At 43.4% G+C, this 16,747-nt stretch overlaps 1 protein-coding gene across 1 annotated transcript in view; it reads left to right on the top strand.

Annotated features, from left to right (window-relative positions):
- The window catches only part of LOC146859963 (uncharacterized), a 219,363-nt gene that overhangs the window by 118,163 nt on the left and 84,453 nt on the right, over positions 1 to 16,747 (top strand). The gene's annotated exons all lie outside the window — the stretch shown is intronic.

Genomic DNA, 16,747 nt, shown 5'->3' with positions numbered 1-16,747 from the left:
GTCTTGACCCTCCTCCAATGTGTCCAGTTCAGCCGAAGCCAGGGCAGGCCAGGCCCTCCTTGAACCGGACCACAGGCAATCTAGGATCAATTTTTTCCTAGTTAGGGTTCATCAGCCAGGTGTAGCTTGGTTCCAGTGATACTGTTAACGGGACCCACGTCTGGGCATACACGTCCCACTTAGGGCTACACAGTAAAGTTTGGACATTTTGGACAGTTGCATTTTGGACAGTTATCTAGATATTCCCAACGGTAAAATTAAGAGAATGCTTTAGTTAAATAGAAATAATGAATAAAATCAATAGGAGCCTTTAAGCCCCATATAATCAGTTCTGAAATGCAACCGAAATCCATTGAATTGTTTTTAAATCAAGTAATTAGTCTTCCAAAGCCTGTTTATCAGCAGCTATATCTCCATCTGAACCCATTATTAAACCACGTTAAGTGGATTATTCATAAATGTGAAGTTAAATGTGAGTGTCCCTCAGTGGCATTTTTGGTGTATCATCCACCACATGTGCTGAGTCTGGCAAGGAGAGTAACACCCTGTGTTACCACCTGAAGCCTTGCAGGAATCCAAAGAGATATGGAGAGTTCACCTCACCCATAGGTCCTCGTGGCATGTTTCATCACAGGTGAGCACTCCGCACCAAGGTAGGTAGATGCCTTCTTGGTGGACTTGGCTGGAGTTCTTGATATGATTAAAAACCTTGTGAGTGGATGCTTGATGAAATGCAATGTTTCCTTCATCCATGATGTTTCGCCAACATGTATCAGCTTTTTGAAATGCCCAACAGGATCAATAGCCTTCTTCAAGGTTGCAATAAATCCTGCATGCTAAAACCATGCAGAGTGATGAGGCATAAGACTGGCAAACCTTTCCTAGGTTTTAATAGGTTGGTCTATGATTTTTGGTGAAATTTGTAACGTTGTCATGACAAGGGGCAGCTCCTTGTAGGCACACATATGTCAAGGGTTTGGGTGCTGCTGCTGCACCTAACTGGTCGCTCGTGCGTCCGATAACCATTACATGTTTAGTCACAGAATTGTAATCCCATGACCTCCCTTTACAAACACCTGCATCAGTATTACCTTCTTTCCCCCTAATAAGCAAAATATGTAACTGCGGAGTGCCACAGGGGTCCTCATTGAGCCTGACGCTATTTATCATACACGCTACGCCTTTTGCGGATCTGATCAGATCGTTTGGTTTCTCCCTGATATCATATGCCGAGAATACCCAGATTGTGGTGTCCTCTGATTCCTCTGAAAATACTGTACTAATACTCCATGACTGCATGTTGGCCGTAGAGGACTGGATGGACAAAAATTGTCTTAAACTGAATTCCAGCAAGACAGAGGTCCTCCTTTTTAGCAAGGACACCACCTTTGGGACACCTTCCTGCTGGGCACAACATCTAGGGCCGCTACCATCTCCTGCTAAAAGGGCAGAAATCGTGGCGCCCTTATGGACAACAAACTTGCCTTTGGTGACCAGGTCATAGCCACTATCTCGACCACTTCCTATATACTAAAGCTGATTAAAAAGATTCTTCCATACATTTCACCTATCTGCAAAGAACAATAGTAACAGCATTAATACTGTCAAAACTACATTACTGCAACGGGCTGTATCTAAACTCATAGGTGCAGTAAGAAAAGAATGCTGCCGCTAGGCTTTTTTCGGAAACCCCTAAATTCCAATCAGCTAAACCAGCTCTACGGGTGCTTCACAGGCTCCCGGTCAAAAAAGAGTCAATTTCAAAACCTGTATATCACCTTTAGAGCTCTGCACGATCTTGGCCCCAAATACCTTAAGGATAATCTCAAATGGTATCTGCCGGAGGGGGACGTCCGTTCAAGTGAGGCAAAAAGCACTATGATCCCTAGGTTCAGGCGCTTCTCTTGGGGCGGCAGAAGTTTTGTGACAGGAGCTTCAAACCTTTGGAACTCCCTGCCACTACATATTAAATGTCAGACAAACTTGCTTTCCTTTCATAAGTCATTGAAGACATGGCTTTTTACCTATTGACTTAGCTTACATGCTTCGTAGCCTTTGGGCAATTTTTTGCACTTTATAAAATTATTTAACATAACATATCATCTTTGTTTGAAGGAGGAACCCCATCAGCTCTCAGAAACTTTCCCTGTGCTTCTTTTATCTTATTATCTTATTATTGACACCCAGTAATCTGTACATAGTTGTCAAATCTCGCCTAATTTGCCGCCCTAGCTCAAAAACGTGACTAATAGGTACATTTTATAAAAAAGAAGGCACCAGACTTTATACCAGCAATAAGTTGCTCTACCTTTTCCTCCTAGAGATGACCTTGATTTGAGTGAAAAGCCAAATTCGTGGTTCTCAAAGTCTTCTGGTTTGGACCACGATCCAGCAAAAATGAACATTTTGCGTATGTATCGATACAACTCTCAAATTATGCATCAGCAGCGCACTCTCTATGACAGCCTACCAAAACTGAAAATATCGGGGACACATATGTTTTCAGGTGTGCATCCAGTGCTTGTATTATTCTCATGCATTCTGTGGGAGAGTTTGTGATATCGAATGAATTCGAGTTTCCTTTTAGAGCCATACAGGAAACCTACTTCTGTATAGTTCATTGATTGGGAAAGCAAGTTTAAAATGCATACTTTTCCTTAATTATTTAAAAATTTCAATATAATGATGTAGACCCACAAACTACTCTGGTAGGGTGACACATACCCTCAAACATTTATAGGTACATTTGTAACAAATGTAATAATTTTTATTTTATAACACCTACCGCATTTCCACATAGCACCTTTCTTGAAATTATTTCGCATCTCTACTATCAGGACAAATACAAAAGTAGCATAACAACTGGCTTCATTAAATAAATTAAATTTATGCCATATGAAGCATGCTCGGATTTTCTTGTTCGTGACGTACCACCAGAATAGATTCTTGTGTTTTTTTGTTGTCAATCTATCCTATAAGCATTAAGTATAGAACAGCTTTATAGTTGAGGACAATCAAAATAAAGACATGATATGAATATAAAAAACGGTAATATAAATAATAAGCACTTAATACTTGGAAATGTTGTTTACATAAAATTCTGTGTTGGAGAACAATTCCTTGAGCAACATTATAGGCCAGGCTGTGTACATTTTTGTGTTTGCTAATTCCCAGTACTGTTGCAAGCCTGTGGGTGCAAACCACTAATTTCAGCTTATGGGTTCTCCTTATACACTGCACTCCAAATCAGGGGATGGTATTGCAACTTTCCATGTGGCCTGTTGCTTTTTTCTGCAGGGGTGGGGTGCTGAAGGTAATTAATTATGGAAGTTGGGTCTTTGGTGTGCAGTGTTCGTACCTCCCCAATTCTCAATCTACCTTTGATTTGTTTTTCAATACGTCATTCATCTTGTCCCATTTTCCTGTGCCCATGCCATACTTTCAACATGATCCAGTCTCTCTGCCCCTATGTTTTCCTGTTCCCATGTCTTCCAATCCACGTCTTCCCGAATTCTCCCACTCATGAGCACTTCAGTCCTCATTCTTAATATTCTTTCTCCCCGAATCCCCCCAGAACCCCTAACCTATATGTCCTCATGTCTCCTGTCTACATTTTCCTTTAGTTCTTTATGTCCCCAACTACAGGCCTCCTTTAGCCTGGCCTACGCCTCCCTGTTCCAGTCCCTCCTATGTCCCTGCACCTTCTTGACCTTTCTGTTACTCTGGTCTCTGCTTGACCCCATTCCCATGCTTTCCCATCTCTAACATTCCCTGTCTCAAATTCTCCCTGTATTATATTCCCATGTTTCCCTCTTACATGGTATCTTTGTACCTCTCTTGTGCTGTTTCACCTTCTCACTTCCCAATTAAGTCCCTGTGGTGCTTGTTTCCCCATCCCAATCTACATAATTCCCAGTGTCTGTTTTTTGTTTCTTGGCCTTATGCCTTCCAGTCCTACTGATTCCATGTCTTAGGGCTTCTCCAGCCCAATGACTTTCTCTGCCAGACTTTACCCTGTACTACAGCCTCTCCATCCCAGTGCTCTCCTTTGTCTTCTGTCTCAGTATTGCCCTGCCCTGTTCTTCTCCAGCGGCTGGCCGCCTGTGTCATTAGTTGCCGTGCATTACTATTGTTTCGCTCCTTTTTGTAGGCGCAAACCTTTGCAGGGATCTTGAGTATCTCCATTATGACGGAGGAGCATCGCCCCACTGCTGAAAGGCAGCAAATGAAAAATAAAATGATAATAAAACTATTTTATTATCATTTTATTTTTCACTTACTCTGACTTGGCTGAGTCCACTGACGTGAAGAAGGTGCGGGCCATGCTCTGAGTCAGCAGCGGCCAAGCCCAGGGAGGAGGAGTGGTAGCGCATTGTAAGTGCGCATGTCGGTTTGGCTGGCCTCTTAAGATGGCCAAACCGGCATGCGCACGTACATATCTTCAATGCAGCCGTCGTGCCAAGCCGGGTGGCAGAAAAAGCACAGGCTCGCTGTCCCCAACAGAGCGGCATTTCAGACCGCTCAGACCAATCCCTCAGCTTCTCTCATGCATGAAAGCAGCATCTGGGGGAGGGGAGCAGAGGAGCACAGGGGTGGATGGAGCAGAGAAGCATCGAGGAGGCGTCCAGGAGCGGCATGTGTTTTTAAAAAACATCATGAATCCCCCGTCCCAGGTTAACCAACCCCCACCGCCCCGTGCTGCCTCACGAAGGTTTAATGTCAGCAGCCGCCACTGCATATCTCTGCTCTCACTTCGCAAGCCGCCCTACCGGGTTCCTCAGGGCTCTCCCCTGAGCTTTGTGCTTAAGCGTCTCACCCCTGGCAGATCTTGTAGAGGCTGCTGGCATTACCTGGTTTTCCTACGCCGCGAAACAAAAATCTTTTTCTCTTCATCTTCTTCAAAGTATAAAAGTTTCCTGGAAACTCTGGATGGAAAACAATTGCCTGGTGGTGGGTAATCAGCCTCAGCTTTGGGGCTCATTGATCTGGCCTGAAACGCTACATCCCATTCCTTCCCTTAAGCAGTTGGTGAAGGATCTCTGTGTTTACGTAGATTGCAATGTAAGGATGGACTCTCCAATTATTAGGGTTTCCGCAGTGGGCTTTGGGTTACTTAAAAACCTGTGTAAAAATATTGGGCTCCCGCCAGTCCCTGCTTAGAGAACTGTTGTCCAGGCCCTAAGTACTTCACAGTTGTATTACAGCAATGTACTGCACTTGGGAACCTCAAAGTCCATCATAAACAGATTGCAGATTGTGCATAATGCGGCTGCTAGGCTACGCTGTCACATCTCTTGTCATTCTCCAGGCTCTGCTCACTTGTGTGAGCTTCACTGGTGACCCAGTGCAACACGGATCCAGTTTAAGGCACTGTGTATTATGTATAAAGCAATGGCCCAGACGGCTCCTGATCTCACCAACAAGCTGGTCACCCTTTACGTTCCCAAGTGTGCTTTGCGCTCATGTAACCTGAGCCTTGTGGTTATCCCTCAGGTGAAGCTGGTCAAGCAAGGAGGCAGGTCTTTTAGGTACCGAAGACCTAAACTCTGGAATATGTTTCCCCTTAAAGTCCGTACTGCCACCTCCCACGAGCTTTTCTGTAGGAAACTTAAGACTTGTCTCTTTTAACCGCTGTCGATGCCGCTATCCTCTCTGTTTCATCGTTCGGGATCCCTATAGGCAGCCATGCGTGTTACACATGCAATTCTTTTTCAATTGAATCTTATTGCCTTTCAGCTTCATTACTTCTGTGCCCTAGTGCTTATTTGTCCTAGTGCCTCCCCTTTATTAATGTTTAGCTGCTTCTCTTGGGATTTGTGGAGAGGATTGCAAGGGAGTGGTGATGGGATATATGTAGTGTGGTGTATGGGTGGGATTTGGAGTTTGGGCTTTTGGTAAAATTTGGTGCTTTCAGATGGTTTGGTAAGACTAAGAGAGGTATGAGGGAGGGATGAGTTTGTATTATGTGTTGCAGGAGTTCCATGCTAGTTCCAAGTAGATTGATGAGTGAGAGCAGACCAGGATTAATGAAAGGCCGGTGCTGGTGTATGTGTCCATTAGTGGTAGCATGTGTTTAGAGTGGTGTGCTGAAGGCTAGAATAAGGTCTGGTTGTGTGGTGTTGACTGTAACGGTGAAGATAATGCTGTATGGTGTGAGATGCATTGTGGTTGGATCTCTCTCTGGGGCTGATTTAAAGTTTGGTGGACAGAGGTAAGTCCTTCAATATAGCGTAGTACTATACTTCCACCATGGAAGGGACCTCCACCCACAAAATTCGGAGCGGTCCAGCAGCCCTGTGGCGAGATCTAATTATTGTCAGGAACCGCCATCACAGTTGCTCTTGTCAATGTATTAAAAGTTTGATGGACAGTACCATCGATATGATACTTTAAACATTTTTTTAAGTGGGATTATGTTTATGTTTTAAAGAAAAAATGATGAACCCCACACCATGGGAGTTCCTCTCATGGTGTAGGGGTCATTAAAACATTAATGGTTTGTGAGAGGTGTTGGAGACATGTTTGATGGCATAGTGTCAGAGTGGCATAGGTTGTTTTCGAAAAGGGTCATGAGGCTGTGTAGTGATAGTTGTGATATGGTATGCCTCCAAGGGTGTGTGTATGTGGGTTCAGGGTCTTGCTGAGTGGGTGGAAACAGATGAAGTGAGATTGGGTGCAGAAGAAGATGTGAGTAAAGGCTGGGGTGTGGGTTGTTTATGTGTTAGAGAGCGGCGGGTGGGCGCCGGGATGGATGTGCCAATGGCATGGCTTGGTTTTTTTTAACTGGAGAGGAAGAGGAAAAGAGGGGGAGATGGGAAAGTAGAGGTTGGGGATCGGGAACAGGTGTGAGACTAAGAGAAGGGCAAAGAAGGAGAAATGTCATTATAGTGGGGGCAGAGGAGATGAAGTTGAAGTGAGGGTTAAGGGTTGGAGGAGGGTCAAACTAGAAATATAAATGTAGGGGTACAGAAGTGAGAGAGGTTGGAAGATGAAGAGAAGAGACAGTGAGAAATAATTGAGATTAGATAGGGCCATGGGGGGAAGAGAACAAATAGGGCCATCTTAACATTATTGTCGGCCCCGGGGCAAAGCAGTGCACTGGGCCCTGCCTATACAATCAGTCACAGGAATATAAATGTTTGACGGTAAATTAATGTTAAATTCTGGCCTGCATGGGGCCCCTATGCCCTTGGGGCCCCTGGGCAACTGCCCAGCGTGCCCATGCATCAAGATGGCACTGGGGACCCATTCAGTATTAACAATACTAACAAATGTCGTTATTACCTAGTTCTGCTGTACACATTTTACCGACTTCAGAAATATGAACATCTAAGATGCCATAAGGGGCAAGCCACAAAAAATATCTTAGTATTTGGGGAGATTTCTGACCGCAAGAAAATTTTGATAAAATGGTGCCAAATGCAGCATGTTAGAAAACATGTTCCGAATTATACTGCCTCACCCTCTGACCTTTATCGATGCATACATGCACGTTTAAATATTACGTTATAACACGTTAGAAACTTGAAGACATAATAAAACAAGTTATATGAGGGATCATTTTGCAACCTAACCACTAGCCTAGGGTCTCCTCCCAATTTAAAATCTTGTATTCAATATCGCTGGCCCACAGTTCAGGCACTTTTGCACATTCGCACATTTACTACAACAGACATGAAGTGCTTCCCTGCTGATACTCATTTTCAGTATAACAATGAACAGCCTTTGAATGGCGAACAAACAGTTATTTTCTCTCTCATGGTGTTTCTATGGGGAACAACCTTTACAACGCAACTTTTACAACGCACTACCATTACAACGCATTTTTTACAACGCATAATCCATTACAACGCATGACATTACAACGCATGACACTACAACGCATTTTTAAAAACTACCTTTACAACGCATTCCATTACAACGCATACTACCATTACAACGCATACCATTACAACGCATAATATTACACTATACTATCCAACACTTAGCCTACTGATGCACCCCCTGGAGTTAGAATAGTAATTTTTACCCCTATACTATCCAACACTTACCCTACTGATGCACCCCCTGGAGTTAGAATAGTAATTTTTACCCCTATACTATCCAACACTTACCCTACTGATGCACCCCCTGGAGTTAGAATAGTAATTTTTACCCCTATACTATCCAACACTTACCCTACTGATGCACCCCCTGGAGTTAGAATAGTAATTTTTACCCCTATACCATCCAACACTTACCCTACTGTTGCACCCCCTGGAGTTAGAATAGTAATTTTTACCCCTATACTATCCAACACTTACCCTACTGATGCACCCCCTGGAGTTAGAATAGTAATTTTTACCCCTATACCATCCAACACTTACCCTACTGTTGCACCCCCTGGAGTTAGAATAGTAATTTTTACCCCTATACTATCCAACACTTACCCTACTGTTGCACCCCCTGGAGTTAGAATAGTAATTTTTACCCCTACACTATCCAACACTTACCCTACTGTTGCACCCCCTGGAGTTAGAATAGTAATTTTTACCCCTACACTATCCAACACTTACCCTACTGTTGCACCCCCTGGAGTTAGAATAGTAATTTTTACCCCTATACCATCCAACACTTACCCTACTGTTGCACCCCCTGGAGTTAGAATAGTAATTTTTACCCCTATACTATCCAACACTTACCCTACTGATGCACCCCCTGGAGTTAGAATAGTAATTTTTACCCCTATACCATCCAACACTTACCCTACTGTTGCACCCCCTGGAGTTAGAATAGTAATTTTTACCCCTATACTATCCAACACTTACCCTACTGTTGCACCCCCTGGAGTTAGAATAGTAATTTTTACCCCTACACTATCCAACACTTACCCTACTGTTGCACCCCCTGGAGTTAGAATAGTAATTTTTACCCCTACACTATCCAACACTTACCCTACTGTTGCACCCCCTGGAGTTAGAATAGTAATTTTTACCCCTATACTATCCAACACTTACCCTACTGTTGCACCCCCTGGAGTTAGAATAGTAATTTTTACCCCTATACTATCTAATACTTACCTTAAATGTAATTTAATATTATGCGTTGTAATGGTATGCGTTGTAAAGGTAGTATGCGTTGTAATGGTAATGCGTTGTAAAGGTATTTTTTTAAAATGCGTTGTAGTGTCATGCGTTGTAATGTCATGCGTTGTAATGGATTATGCGTTGTAAAAAATGCGTTGTAAGTGCATGCGTTGTAAAAGTGTGCGTTGTAACGTCATGCATCCTGTTTCTATATTTGGAACTTGTTTTGTAACATTTGCTAGTGCAGTGCTACAGTTAAATTTCTAAACATATTTCAACATCAAATATTCGTCAAAGTGCTGTAGTTTCTATTGCTTTTGCAAGGTTTGTAATTGTAAGTGCTTTCTTGTTATGGAGACTTTAGAGGGGCATCACAACACTGAGACAACCTGGGTCTAGGGCTGAGCAAAGATAGTACACAAAATGGCCAAGGTAAACCCCATTCTCAATGTGACAGCTCTATAAGAGAGCAGCTCCTTAAACAGGACCCATCAATCACTTAAGGTGGTTAGTTGTTATTATCATCTGGGTCTGTGTACTCCAACCTGCTGGACCAGTTCATGAAGCAGCGATCTGGTCACTAGCATAGAAGAAGCAACAAAGGAGGATTGTCACCTGATCTCTCACGGGTATTGTCTGGGATGAAATCCTACCCAAAGATCAAAACGGGAGATCCTAAAGTCAGCAGTAAAATAATAATGGTGTGAATTTAAAAATGGCTAAGGGTGCTCAAAAGTTCTTTATTGGTAGAGGACCCCTGTCAAGATTAAAAAGCAAAATGGCAATATGGCATAAATACATTTGACATTATGCTATTGTCCATAGCAAGATCGGTCAACATGTTTCTGCCCGTAATAGATCAAAAGTATCAGGGCTTTCGTCAGGACCTATAATACTGCTGTGGTTCAATGTGAAAACGTGTAAACAAAGAATTCAAAAATAGAGGTGTGTGAATGAACTATTCCTACCGCACCGGTCAGGTCAGAAGCAATCAAAACCGGATACCTGTGGAAGAAATGAGAAAGAAACAATAGCCCAGTGTGTACAAACATACTCAACCAAAGGTCATTAATCCTAAATGACCTAAAAGCACGCATATACTAATGCTGTATGGCATTCAGTGTTGTAAATTGAATTGCACTTACCCATATCAATTGGGTACTGCCCTCACCTCAACCTGGTCTCAACTCAGGGAAAGGGGCCCCGCTCTAAACAAAAAGAACAGTAGGAGAAAGAGAAAACAGGTTGCAACTGGTTATACCTGAAAAAACTCTCCTCTTAAAAGCATGGCTTAAAACATGAGAAATGCACCCAAGCACTGCAGTGAATGGCAAATATGGTCAATAAAAATGTTATAAATCTAATGGTAGTCAAGAAAGTAGAAGGACCTGGACAGAAGTACCATATATACAAAGACGGTTAGGTATTCGTTACCGTACTGGCTCTTATGGTGCTTCTAGACCAATAGAAGGACAACATAGAGGCGTAGACTTTAAAGACAAGCCTCCAAAACAGGTCCCCAGATCTCTAAAGGTGTATGAGTCAGGCCAAGTGGACCAAAACAAAGGTAAACAACGGAGGAAGTGACCAAAGATAATCTCTCTACCCTCCCATCGATACCATATGTGCAAGAAAAAGTAAATCAAAAGATCGCAATCAAAATGCCTGGCACGTTCGAAATTAAAAGTCGAAGAGCTGAGAGGAAAACTCACCTGTCCGTCGGTACCCCGGGGCGGTCTTTGAATCAAGACCGGAGGTATCGGCGGACGGGTCGACAAAGCCTATTTATCCTTCTGAGACCAAAGTCGATGCAGGTGAGACGGGCCGGACTAGGTGTCCAAAGAGATGCCTGTCCTCAAAAGAACGCGCATGCGCAGAGGAGGGAACGCTAGCCCACAATCCCTCGCCCGCACTGCGCGTGTGCAGCATCTAGCCGCCGCTCAACACAGTACCCTTATTACTCGCACTCATAATAGGGACAGAACTGCTGCCATACGCTAGAGCCAGTGCGAATAGATGACAACACAGTCTGTGGATCACTCGAAAGTGTATAAAAGGTGCTTTAAAACACCATATCTTTCTGTAGGTGTATACCCAGAATCATTCAATTGGGGCAGTGTCTTGTATACTAAGAGCTCAATACTGAGAGCTAAAGGCCAAGTCCAAATGGGGGCTACAAACAGTCTCCAAGATAGCGTATCACCAGGTGTGACAGAATACCACTTATAGTGCCCATCTCTCAGTATGTTATGGTATCACCTGTCTAGCATACAAGCCAGTCCATATCATTAATAACCCGAGAGGGGAGCACAGGCAAAATATTATAGCAACAGCCAAGGAATCTCATCATTCAGACCCTCAGTGTCTGAATGTAGTCTGTGCACCCATCTCTGCTCTCTGAGTAATAGGAACTTCTGAATGTCAGTAATATGAGATGGAATGTGTGGTTGTTCTAGAATCACCCACTGCAGCTCATTCTCTTTGTGACCCACTGATATAAAGTGGTTAGTGAGCTTGGTCGCACTTTTCTTGCACCGGATGGTGCTCTTGTGCTCCGATATTCTCACTTTAATCTTACGTGATGTCATGCCCACATAGTTCTTATTACAGGGGCATTTTATTAGGTAGATCACCCTCTCACTGTTGCAGTTTGTGTGTGTCCTGAGGGACCAAGGTCTATTCGTCCCTATATCTACCTCGGTAGTATGCCGAGTTTGAGGACATACTGAGCAAGTCCCACACGGGAAGTGACCCACAACTGGCGGTAACCCCCAAAGTGTAGTTGATTCTGGGTTTCTCATTATTCTGGGGCGGGTATGCACCAATTGGTCTTTCAAATTCGAGCTCCTTTTGAAGGCAAAAAGGGGAGGAGGTAAAGAGCTACCCTCTATTTTGAGCACCCTCCAGTTCTTCAGGATGCTCTTCTTGAGTGCATTAGAGTAGTTGCAAAACGTGTTGACACAGGTAATCCTTTTGTTGTCTTCAATGGGACTCTGTGTCCTCTTCTCAAGCAGAGCTTCTCTATGATTGTTCCTAGCTCTTTTCATAGATGTCTTTATGATCTTCATAGGATACTGCCTATCCTGTAGTTGTATGGACAAAAGGGAAGCATGTTCACGGTATTTGGACACCTCAGAACAATTCCGACGAATACGAAGAAATTGTCCAAATGGAAGGTTCTCCCTAAGAGCTCTGGGATGATAACTCTGGAAATGTAAGAGGGAGTTCCGTGCCATTGGTTTCCTATAGAGTTCAGTGCTGAGAGTGCCATTGTTTGGGCCAATCCGTAGATCCAAAAAGGATATGCTTTCTCTTGAAAATTCACAGGTGAATTTAAGGAACTTGTTCTTGTTATTCAACCAGGTGTGAAAATCCCTGATTGTCTCGATCGAACCCCTCCAGATGACAAAAATGTCATCAATATAACGTTTCCAGGTCAAAATATGACCTAGAAACGGGTTTGTATCAGAGAGGATCTCGGTCTGTTCGATCTGGTGAACATACAGATTCGCTAAGGACGGTGCGAAAATGCTCCCCATGGAAGTCCCAGAGACTTGTAAAAAGAGATCCTCCTCAAACTTGAAGAAGTTCTCTTTCATGGCTATGGTTGCACATGTCATGATGAAGTCCACTGGTGTGGGGCTCTGCAGGGAGACACCTTCAAGAAGCATTCTTACAGTAGATAATGTCTCATCTTGTGGAATGCATGTATATAATGACTCTACGTCAAAGCTCACCAAAAAATCTTGGGTGACATCAAATGGCATCCCATCCAGGATGCGTAGCAAATCTTTCGTGTCTTCAACAAAAGAGGGCATAGTTCTCACAAGCGGTTTCAAGAAAAAATCTACAAAGGTAGATAGGGGTTCAAGAACAGACCCTATCCCCGAAATTATGGGTCTGCCAGGAAGAGGAAAAACCCCTTTATGTATTTTGGGTAATACATAAAAGTAAGGAATGATAGGATATGCTGTATAAAGGAACTGTGCCTCATGAGCAGTGATCCAGCCTTGTTCTAGGGCCTCATCTGTCAGGTTCTTAATGGTCACCAAAAGTCTCTTGGTAGGATCCAACTTAATGCGGTGATAGAAACTCGTATTGTTCAGTTGTCTCCTGCATTCTGATTGGTATGCCTCCGCATCCATAATGACTGTTGCACCCCCTTTGTCAGCAGGCTTTATGATGATAGATTTGTCATCTGCTAACGACCGGAGGGCAAGACGTTCGCTTCTAGATAAGTTGGAAAAGGAGCGATTTTCATTTTGAAAAATGGTTTCAGCATCTCTGAGAACCGCCCTCTCAAAAGTTAGTATTTCTGGCGGGACCATATGGACTGGTGGAGTAAAGGTCGATTTAGGACGTAGACCAGTATTGGACCCATCCTCTTGATTGTCTTCAAGTGGTTTATCTTTAAAGAAAGCCCGTAATCTGACTTTCCTAAAAAAACCCGCAAGTTCTTGTCTGGTCTGGAAAGGGTCTCCCCTGTAAGTGGGAACATACCCAAGTCCTTTTTCAAGGACCGAGGTCTCGTCTTTATTGAGTATCCGTTTGCTCAAATTCACAATCAGGCTGTCGCGTTGCTGGGACCTGCTACTGGAGGATCTTTCAGATTGCTCCGTGTTCGAGATGATGGAGGTCTCCAATGAACACTGGGCTGTGCTGATCTTCTCCTTCCTCTGGAGCGGCGTTGGCCCTGCCCTAAAAAAGGCTGTTGTTGAAAATTATCGTGATGAAACGGACCCTGAAAACCAGGATGAGGGAAGAAAGGCTGTGGATAATTAAAGGGACCGGGAGGCCACCATTGTGGTTGTTGTGGACCTCCATAGAAATTGCCTCTTCTCGGACCCCGCTTGTTCCAATTCCGCCCTCTAGAAGAAAAATTTCCACCATGATCCGAGTCTGAGGAATCATTTTCACTCCCTGATGTTGAATAGTTTGAGCCGGGTCTTCTCCCTTGTTGGTTGAACACCGGGGGAGTGTAGGAATCACTAGTGTAAGGATAGATCTTGGTCATGGAGAATTTTGCCAAATCCTTCTTGAATTTGACTATTTTACTTGCCAGTATAGTGTCCCTAAACTCCTTAGTAGTTTTGTCTGTCTCTTTGGACTGTTTGTTGAAGCTTGACGTCACCAAAACTGATTTGATCTGGGACTCAAGGAGTTGAATCTCAACTAGGATGTTATCTGCTATTCTCTTGGCTGTTGTTATAAGCCAATCACGCGTGCAGCGCCAAGCCACCAAGGACCAATCTTTCAGGAAACCCTTGTCATCCAGAAATAACCTTGGGGCGTTAGTTACTATTAAACCTGTAGGTGCACAGTCAGACCGCAAATACTCGGTCATAATCGCCCCATGGACTTGTGTGCGTGCATGTGTTCGTTTAAGAAAAAGCACTCTGTTCCAGTCCTCATCTTTGGTAGTGATGGTATTAGGTGGTAAATCAATAATGCTAGGTGTCTGCAGAATGTCTAACGCTACTGCGTCATCAAACGATAGACCTTGTCTCTCAGACATCGTGAAAGATTGCAATCAGTGAAAAAAAGAGGAGATAATTAAAACAAAAGTTTTGTTTAGAAAAAAGAAGAAGAAAACGACCATAAGCCAGACACTGCAGGTTACAGGATGTACTCTCAGAAGAAAACCAGCAAAAGAGCGTGTCGACTCCCAAAATTTATGGATTCGACAAAAACAGAATCCAGACCTACGGCGAATGCCGTTCTAACACTAATATCACATATCAATGTGGGGGGAGGTCTAAGGGAAATTTTTAGCAAAACAATAGACCGGCAGGTTGTGTTTCCCCTAAAGACTAAAGAACAATAATCACAACACTGAGACAACCTGGGTCTAGGGCTGAGCAAAGATAGTACACAAAATGGCCAAGGTAAACCCCATTCTCAATGTGACAGCTCTATAAGAGAGCAGCTCCTTAAACAGGACCCATCAATCACTTAAGGTGGTTAGTTGTTATTATCATCTGGGTCTGTGTACTCCAACCTGCTGGACCAGTTCATGAAGCAGCGATCTGGTCACTAGCATAGAAGAAGCAACAAAGGAGGATTGTCACCTGATCTCTCACGGGTATTGTCTGGGATGAAATCCTACCCAAAGATCAAAACGGGAGATCCTAAAGTCAGCAGTAAAATAATAATGGTGTGAATTTAAAAATGGCTAAGGGTGCTCAAAAGTTCTTTATTGGTAGAGGACCCCTGTCAAGATTAAAAAGCAAAATGGCAATATGGCATAAATAAATTTGACATTATGCTATTGTCCATAGCAAGATCGGTCAACATGTTTCTGCCCGTAATAGATCAAAAGTATCAGGGCTTTCGTCAGGACCTATAATACTGCTGTGGTTCAATGTGAAAACGTGTAAACAAAGAATTCAAAAATAGGGGTGTGTGAATGAACTATTCCTACCGCACCGGTCAGGTCAGAAGCAATCAAAACCGGATACCTGTGGAAGAAATGAGAAAGAAACAATAGCCCAGTGTGTACAAACATACTCAACCAAAGGTCATTAATCCTAAATGACCTAAAAGCACGCATATACTAATGCTGTATGGCATTCAGTGTTGTAAATTGAATTGCACTTACCCACATCAAGTGGGTACTGCCCTCACCTCAACCTGGTCTCAACTCAGGGAAAGGGGCCCCGCTCTAAACAAAAAGAACAGTAGGAGAAAGAGAAAACAGGTTGCAACTGGTTATACCTGAAAAAACTCTCCTCTTAAAAGCATGGCTTAAAACATGAGAAATGCACCCAAGCACTGCAGTGAATGGCAAATATGGTCAATAAAAACGTTATAAATCTAATGGTAGTCAAGAAAGTAGAAGGACCTGGACAGAAGTACCATATATACAAAGACGGTTAGGTATTCGTTACCGTACTGGCTCTTATGGTGCTTCTAGACCAATAGAAGGACAACATAGAGGCGTAGACTTTAAAGACAAGCCTCCAAAACAGGTCCCCAGATCTCTAAAGGTGTATGAGTCAGGCCAAGTGGACCAAAACAAAGGTAAACAACGGAGGAAGTGACCAAAGATAATCTCTCTACCCTCCCATCGATACCATATGTGCAAGAAAAAGTAAATCAAAAGATCGCAATCAAAATGCCTGGCACGTTCGAAATTAAAAGTCGAAGAGCTGAGAGGAAAACTCACCTGTCCGTCGGTACCCCGGGGCGGTCTTTGAATCAAGACCGGAGGGGCGGCATAGTAATATTTTGAGAAGGTGCTCGACTCACGCAAAGGGTCGCAAAATGCTCTAAAGTGGTTCAAAGTGATTCAAAGTGCTCCAAAGTGATTCAAAGTGATTCAAAGTGGTTCAAAGTGCCCCAAAGTGATTCAAAGTGATTCAAAGTGATTCAAAGTTATTCAAAGTGCTCCAAAGTGATTCAAAGTGATTCAAAGTGATTCAAGGTGATTCAAAGTGCTCCAAAGTGATTCAAAGTGGTTCAAAGTGGTTCAAAGTGCTCCAAAACGGCGCAGATCACTAGAGCAATTTAGTGGCGCAAAGTTGTGCAGTACCAGATGATCTCCTGCGCAGCCCTTAGTAACTATGCCTACAAGTTCGAGAGGTGTGATTGATATCCACCACAAGAAGACGTTGCTCTAGAAGTCATTTGCCTTGTGCTGCTGAGAAGTGAGTGCCTGCTAGGGAGCAGCCACTAAGGCAGGA

Source organism: Triturus cristatus, chromosome 3_1 (genome assembly GCF_964204655.1).
Source record: "Triturus cristatus chromosome 3_1, aTriCri1.1, whole genome shotgun sequence".
NCBI classification, from domain to species: Eukaryota; Metazoa; Chordata; class Amphibia; order Caudata; family Salamandridae; genus Triturus; species Triturus cristatus.
The sequence above is the reverse complement of the archived record's forward strand: the minus strand, read 5'-3'. Positions and strand labels throughout refer to the sequence as shown.